The sequence below is a fragment of the Crocodylus porosus genome, unplaced genomic scaffold (assembly GCF_001723895.1).
Source record: "Crocodylus porosus isolate Cpor-Errol unplaced genomic scaffold, CroPor_comp1, whole genome shotgun sequence".
NCBI lineage: Eukaryota > Metazoa > Chordata > Crocodylia > Crocodylidae > Crocodylus > Crocodylus porosus.
The window spans coordinates 1,042,481-1,051,246 of NW_017728897.1; positions in this window are offsets into that span (position 1 = coordinate 1,042,481).

The following is an 8,766-nucleotide window of genomic DNA, read 5'->3' on the forward strand; positions in this document are numbered from 1 at the left end:
CCGGCGCCGGGCGGGCTGCGGGGGGTTTCCGAAGCCCCCTCCAGCCTTCGAGTTGCGGCGCTGCCGGCCCCTGTCCGCGCCGCGCGGCTCTCCCCTCGGGAGATGCGGGCAGGCCAGGGGCGACGGGCAGGGAGCCACACGAGGCCCCACACGCGTGGTGGCAGCGCAGCCCCAGCCCCAGCGGTGCGACTGTCTTGTTGTGCCTTTGGCAGGAGGGCCAGGGTTGCCGCCCCGCCGTGCACCTCGCCCGGCACGTCAGGCCGGTGTCGCGCCGAAAGGAGGGTAGGCTGAGAGAAACCTTCAGTTACCCACACCGGAACCTAGCAGGAAACCCCATGAATAATCCCAATCACCTCCTGGAGCTACTCACTTAACACAGGCATTTATGTTTGCAGGGCAGAGGCCTGTTTTTTATACCTGCACTAGGAAATGATTAATATCTGTGAAGCATGAATAAAAGACTTTTTCTTCTCAGAAGTGTGTTTCTATTTTAGAGATCTTGTAGAGAGAGCTGCATGGCAGTACACTCCCGTGTAGACTATTATTATTGTTGTTGCCGTTGTTATTTTTAAACTATGAATAGGAGAAAATAGACTGCATTTGATTAGATTTGTTAGTGGGTTTTTTAAATCTATTCCAAGCCATCCTCACTATTTTATGCATGAAAACTCCCAGCAGTGCTTCCATTTTTAGATCCAAGTAATTACTGCTTTTTCCAGCAGAAAATGGAAGACTATAAGTAATCTGAATGCATAAATTAAACAGTAGCCTAGGCAATATATTGTAGGAAACAACTCCACACCTTCCCCAAGGGATCGTGAATGTGGGACCTCAGCAGGACTTTTCAGTTTCCGGTGTATCCGATCAATCATCAAAATCTTTCAGAGGATGGCTCCATTATTGAGATTCCATTTTTACTGCACGTGTTGTTATCCTCCTGCAAACCCAAAAAACAACTTTTGGTCAAAATATTCATCCTTTCATACTTAAAATTGGACACCTACAACTGGGATTCTCAAAAAAGATGAAGGGATTTATGCAATGATTAAGAGATTTAGCTACCTAAATCCCAGAGGGAAGTCAATAGGATTTGGGCACCTAACTCCCTTAGAATCTTCCATCTATCAGCTTACACCCATACTTAGGCGCCTACTTAAGTGGCCTGATTCTTAAAAGTGCAAACTGTTCATAACTCCCTTGGAAGTCTAGGAGTTATGATTCCTCAGACTTTTGAAAATCCAGGCATATGTTCACTTCCTTAAGCGTGTTTAATCACCTACATTTTGAGCAAGTGAGTCTGCAGATGTTGGCATTAACCTTAAGCATTATTATTATAAGCCTATATTGGTAAGAGAGAAATACACAGTGAATTCATCCTTTCAGATTCAGAGTAACCTGGTTAATAGGCACTCACCTCTCTGAGATTGCCACTTTTTGACTGTCTTGTCTTCTCCGACCAGTTATTCAAGGCACAGCCATCCGTCCCTCTGTGCAGGTATTTACTGCGGATGGGATCATGATCTTGACTGAAGCCTCGAGGTGCTACAGTAACAAAGGTAACAATAAATACTACTTTGCCCCTTCTCCCATACGCCATTCTCCATGTGACAACAACACTTTTTCTGACATAGCTATTTTCATTACTAGTAGTGTACACTTTGCTGTACCACGCATTCTTCTTTAAGTATGCCTGGCCAACTGGGCTAAGAATATGTGGTTTATGGGCTTGTCCCAGACATAGGAAGTTAGTCATTTTGTTGTGGGATGCACTGGTAATGTTACACCCAAGTTTCTTCAGAACAGCCAGGCTGATTGCTAAGATGATGACTTGAATTTGTTCCCAAAAGCTGCTCACAACTGGCTTCTGATGTCGTACTTCCATTCTTAGGAGCATAGGCATGAAAAGGAATTCCTTCATCAACTGCCCCAGTCCTGTTTCACTGCAGCCACATTGTGTAATCCCTTTGATAAACTGAGGGGGATTTGAGGGTGATATAAAGCTGGCATAGTCTGATCTGTGCCACTTGTTTTCCTCTCCACTGGAAAGCAGCTGTACAGTCCTGAGCAAGACTAAGCATCTGTCCCACAGTTAGTCTTTTAGGAGTGTTCAGCTGTCATCAGTGCTTCAGGCTAAACATTCTTGCCTTTGGTGGAATGACTTGAATTTGTGTAAACATTTACATTTAGTTTACATGCTCCTCCCTCGGACACGCCAATAACAGGAAATGTCTGCTTATTTCTGAACGAGACAGGTCTGTTTCTTATCACACTGATTACACTTATCTTTGAGGTGATTTTCTATGAAGTCAGAATACAGAGGGAAGTGATACAGCTTCGGAAATATCTTATGGACAACATTCAAGCTTGGAGGCAGAGCATTAAAAAAGATGGCACCTCTTAAGACATAAATGGTTAGATTCTCAACAGAGATGTAGACTCCAGGACCGTGTCCACACAAGCGTGGACATTTGTTTCCCTGGGGACAGGAAGCACCGGCACACCTTATGCCACTGCTACTTGTTTCCAGGGAATGCCTATGCCAGGAGCCCTCTGGTGTGTGGCAGGATAACTTGGGTGGAGGAGGGGAGGCTGGGGTCAACCCCCCTAGCTGCTACCTTGCAGTACAAAGAACAGTTGAATGTGCAGAATGTGGCCATGCACACATTTGCAGCACTACAAGCCACATGGCAGTGGTCATTTGGGAGCAGCCCAGGTGCCCAACCCATTTGAATATGTGATCCTTATTTAGGTGCCTAATTGGGAGCTGGGTTTTTGTTTCTTTAAACTGGGCCTCAAATAAGTACAGTCAAAAGGCCTGAGGCTGAATCGATTCAATCTTTGCAGAGCAGTCTAAGCTGCAGGAGACTGAACCAGTAAGGAAGTGAACCAACATTTACTTTTGATTCCAGAAATTCAGCCACATGCCTGCAGTGGCTCAGGCTGGAAGCTGAAGGCAATAGAGCACACATCCCTGCTCAGCTGGGATGGACAGCCTGGGCCAAGGCTGGCCTACCCACCCTGCAAGCTGGGGTCTGCAGGGGAAGTGCAAAGCATCCTGGGATGCTGGGGGACTGTGAATTAACTTGAGTCTGGAGGGGATGTGGAACAGAAGTTCAATAAAAACATTTAACCTAAATCAGTTAAGTCTGATACTACATCCATCCAGGTTTATCTTAACTGGATTCAGCCATTCTGGAAGTGGTTTATATGCACTGAACTTCTGTTGTTACAGGTTTAAACCAGTTTCCAATCACTTATACCAGTTTGTGTGTAATTTTTGTCCCTAGCCCAAGAGTACTGGGTTTTCAATTCTTTACTGCTACATAGTTTTGTAGCTGTGTGTGATGGTACTGAATTGACAGAGTCTCTGTGTTGGTGTCATAAATATTGCAACAATGACAAATATTTTGCAAAATGTTTATGATTCTGGATTTTAGAGATGAGCTAGTTGAGCCTTGCTTCTCTTTTCCAGTCCAGGGCATGAAAATTCTTGGCATCAAATGAAAAGCAAAGCAAAACAAGACTGATGAACAAGCACTAACTAGAGGGGCTGGTTTTATTATTGTTGGAGGGAAAGTCAGTGAATGATTTATTAAATGTAAGGATTTATCAGGTCAGTGCTGCACAAGTAAACAGCGTTAGGTACATTTCATCACTCAATATGGTTTCCATTTAGGCAAGTGACTGTGTTCATGTACCAGCTTCTTACTCAATATTTTGTCTTTAATTATGTCTGCTACTAACTACTGCTGGGAGCTGGTTTTGACTCTATTCTTTCCCATATATCAATAGACCTGGTGGCTAAATGCTCACTGTCCTGCACATTTCTGGTGTGATCTTGGCCAAGACACTTTAGAATTTGTTTTTGGGAAATGCTTCTCATTTACAAGTCCCTTTAATCTCAACCAGACCCTCATTTCTCTGCGCCTTGGTTCCTGCTCTGTAAGACTGGAATTAATTGTATTTCTCTCTCTCACAGGAGCATTATGAAGATGCTTTTGTTAGTATTATAGATGTATTCAAATGGTATTGCAAGGGGTCCACACAAAGAATCTCTCCATATCTGGGTTTGCCCAGAGGTCTCAGAGACAGATGCTTTCACAGCCTAGTCCAAAGTTCCACTTTCCCTATACAGTACCCTTTCCACACTGATTTAAAAGTTTCTTTCCAACTTTATTTTTTTAGTGCTTTGCTGTTCTTTGCTGATGGAGAATCTTAAGAGTCATTGTCTGTCTGGGACGAGAATATCTGCTAGACAAAAGGGACTCAAATGTTCTCTTCCTGTGAATCAATAAGGTAACAGCAGATAGTAAATTTTTCATTCAACATGTTATGTTATCAGGAACTTTTGATGGTAAAGCTCAAATCACTGCCTGCCTGTAAGATAATCCATCTGTTAAAGCATAGGGATAGGAGTCAGAGTGACTTATGTTCTATTCTGAGCTCTCCTTTGGACTCGGCTTCTGACTGTGAACAACTCATTTTACCTGTATGTACTTGTTTCAGATACAGATCTTGACATCTGCTTATATAAATTACTTCAAGATCTATGAATGAAGAGTTCTTAATATTATAGCCTGTTTAAATATGAGTAATAAAGAAACAAGGTTGAATTTTGTGCCTACTTACAGCCAAAGACAACCACATGGAAATCTTTGTGTAAATCAAGGTTAGCATGAAATTTGACTGACTGGGGTTCAGTTGTATTTTTAATTACCTTGATTTTTTTCATGCTGCTTTATTTCTTACTTTGTTGTAGGAAAAAAAAAAACAGTGTTTCTAAAATATTAATATGTGGAAGTAAAGCCTTAATTTAAAACTATAGTGTTACACAATCATAACTGTTAGAAAGACCTCTTCGTGTGATGCCTTGGAAACAGTTCTACAGTACTGTCTCCCTTGATCCACTCCTCTATAGCACTTTAACTCAGAGGCTAAAAGCATGTGGTTCTAGTGTCCCCCTCTGTTAGAACTAAGAACTGCAAATGCTGGAAAAATCAATTTAATTTGTAAATATTTACCTAATAGCAAAATACTTGTACTTTATGAATGTTATTTCTTGTATTTCATTGCGAACATTTCTCATGATGCTTTGCAACTGTGGATATAATTCCTGTGACTGCTGATGATCTAGAAAATACCAAAGGAGATAGTGACTTTTTGTCAACAGTGTACTCAGTGAGCTTAGAAATGAGAGGAGGCTAAATTTGCAGAAGCAACTGGGATCAAGGGTGGATTTTTAAGATGGGAGAAAATAAAGGATGTGTACTGTGAACGAAAGAAGCCAGATGATAGTGAGAGGTTAAGGAGAAAAGTAAGGGAAGAAATGAGCAAAAGAGAAACTTCCTAGCGACCATAGACATAGAAGGAAAAGAGAATTCTGAGACAAGAGAAAATGAGTGGCTACAGATATGAGTAAGAAAGCAAGAAAATAATGAAACTATGCCAGTCCATATTACAGGCAGAGGGGTGTAGCACACGACCTGTTCGTTAATGTAATTTAATTCCTACAATTAATCAACTTTCAGATTTAGATTTTGGTATGGCCCCTTTCCCAATTCTCATCACATTTGTCTGAAACTAGCATCAATAAAAAGCAAGAGAACTCAAAATATAAACACATCTAGACACAATTAATATGAGAAACCACTGTTTCTCCATATTCTGTCTCTGTTTTCCTCATCTGAAAATATTTAGCACTTACCTGCAGGTCTCAGGGCCCTTTACAAAGGTAGGTATTATTGCTTCCATTTTACCGGCCATTCTGCTACACAGATAGGGCAATCTACAGCTATGTAATAACATCAGTTTTGTTATCCAGCATAAAGTGATTCTCACTGGAAAATATAAACGTAAGTGTTAATGCCTCTCCCCATTCAGCTGCTAAAGCAGATGTACTAAATATTCTCAAAGGATCACAGAGATCTTTCTCTGACTGTTATTTAGCTCTCATTTCTGTTATATTTTAGGAAACATTATCTTTTAGTATCATCCATTAAAAGAAATATATGATTTTACAGATCCATCCCAGCTGCCATTGAATCATTTGGCGGCCTGTTGCCTGTACCAAAAAGTCTTACATTACCACTAAGGATAATGATCAAACATAAAATTGAAGCATAGTGAGGAAGATCTTCAGCTGGCATAAATCAATGGGCAAAGCAATTTTACACTCATTGAGTATCAAGTCCCCTTTTGACCTTGCATTCTATATTTTCCTAACTGAATCTTGCTGCAGTTGCTAATCTCCACAGCTGTTAATTCTACCCAAACCTGTCTCCACAAAGCCCAGCCCTGAAGCAGGGGTTGTTTCGGGTTTGCACAGGGCAGCAGAATTGGGCCCAACACAGGCTAAGGACTCTGAATGCTACCATCATATAATATTAACAATATGCCTCATTCATACATAGATAGAATGTAGAGTCATATGTAAGGGGGAGTAGCAATCTCATCTCACTATGGTGTTAGCATATGTTAGCTTCACTTGAGTTAATTCCTCTCCTGTTAGCCATGCTCCAGTGACAGCATTCCAAAAAAACACCTGAGCTGTACAAAGTAACTACATTAGCAGCAAAAGTTTTGTTATCACTGCCTGTGTTTACACGAGACACTGTACCGTAGTCTGCTACTACTGCACAGTAGCACCGCATGGCAAAAACTGTGTGTGACATGATGCTACTGCACAGTAACATCGCAAAAAAGGCATTTGTCAGCACTACTGTACAGTAACTCACGTTACTGAGCAGTCATTTAGTACTTATTTATGCAAGTACTAAATGACTGTGCAGTGACAACTGTGCATGTGTAGACACAGCCAGTAAAGAGTAGCTTTGTCCCTTCTGCATTGCTAGGCTCAGGCATCAGCAGCACATTGCCTTCTACTCACTCCCTGATCAGTCAGCTAGTTCAGGTTTCAAGCATCTAAGATAGGTGCATTTTTGTGTGGACATCAACTGGATTAGAGGTAACACCTCTAATCCAATTGTTATACCTTGTGTGTTATACCTTGAACCAACAATGCAGTGAGGACAAGTCTCAGACTCTGTTATCTTGTCTAGCTGAGTCATGGTGCAGTGGCTGCAGACTTACAAGTTTCCAGCTGAGACTCAAATGCCATTTTGCTAGATATGGCATATACTTATAAAAGACTGTCACATACTCAAAGAGTTAATAATCTAAATAATCAAGAACAAAGACCATTGTAGCAGAGACTCGCACTCACCAGGGCGATGACCACTGGGGCACTTCATGGCCCCGAAATCCCATCCCGGCAGCCAGCAATGAGCCCATAGGCAGGCAGCGCATTCCCCTGCATGCTTCTACCCCACCCGGTAGAACAGGGAAGCACTCTCTGCATCCCCCAGGCAGAGCTGCAAGCAGGAAGCTAGGCTCCTCCTGGCCCCAGAGCCCTGCTGAGGACAGGAGCAAGTGGCCAGCATGCCTGGCACTGCCTACAGCTGAGAGGCTGCAGCTGTAGGGATGATGAGTCCCACAGGGGCTCTCAGCACCTGATCACAGGACACATGGGGGCAGGCAGGGGTCCGGGTTGGCTCTGATCAACCCAGAACTCCCTTCGTAGGGCAGCACCAGCCCCAAGAAAGAGGAGGCACTGGCATAGACAGCAGGACACGCTGCCTCCCTCCACTGGAACCAATGTTGCCCCACTCACAATCAGATAGGCGCTGGCTCCAATGGCAGGAACTGGATCACTTGGTGATGCTGGAGACCAAGTACCAGTAAAGGCCTCACGGAGCTTTATACTGGCCATGGTCCCAGCTACCTACAGAACTGGGTCTAGTACAGGCACACCTTATGAATCAGCCTCAGAACTGGGGGAGTATACCCCAAAGAGCCTAGTCACCCAGGAAAAAGGTGGACATAAACTATAAGGCCAAAGTGCGGCCTACAAACAGACAGTGGACATCCTTATTTATGTTATATTTCTTTATTAATGCTAATGCAACACAGACACAGATGCGACAGACATCGCACCCAGCCCCTGTACCACTCACCAAGGTAACAGGGCTAGGTCAGCCCACACCAGCCTCAGATCCTTCTGTTTTTGTTTTGAGCCAGACCTTTTCCTTCATTACATGAAGGCAAGGACCTGGGGCATTCTTACATGTGCTCGGAGATGCAGAACCGGATGCTTTAATTAGCAAGCTGCATGTCATGTGTATCAGTATCCCCATGTGTCCAAATGCTGAAAAAATGGTGGCGGGGCACTTTGAACTAAAACACTGAATGAGTTTTATTTCCAAGTGCCCTGCTACCATTTTTTCAGGGCAGGGACTTTGCTACACATGACAAGGAAGGCTGCCAGAGCATGGCAGCTTCCATGCCCCACCACGGATGAATCGAGTGCGATTAATAGAGTCTGCTCCAACATGCTGGATTTCCAGCACATCAGAGCAGGCTGTGCACACGTCTGTAGGAGCCCTAGGAGACAAGCAGCCTGCCCCAAACAAATCATGGAAACACCTAAGTGGAAAAGGATGGGTATAGGGGAGGCAGAGCCCCACAAAAGACTCCTGGACACCAAAACCTGTGCCCTTCTCGACGAACCCTTACAAAAGGTCAGGTACCAACTCCTGATATCCTTGTGTGTCATACCGAGTCATGGCAGGTGGGATATAAAAATAGGGGTAAGAAGACCTGTTGAGAATGTGGCACCTGGACCCTACCTTGGTGCAGCCCTTAGCCTGGGTCCCACTACAGCCATATTATCCACAGTGCAAAGAAAAATGAAGTGACTTGGCTTGGGAT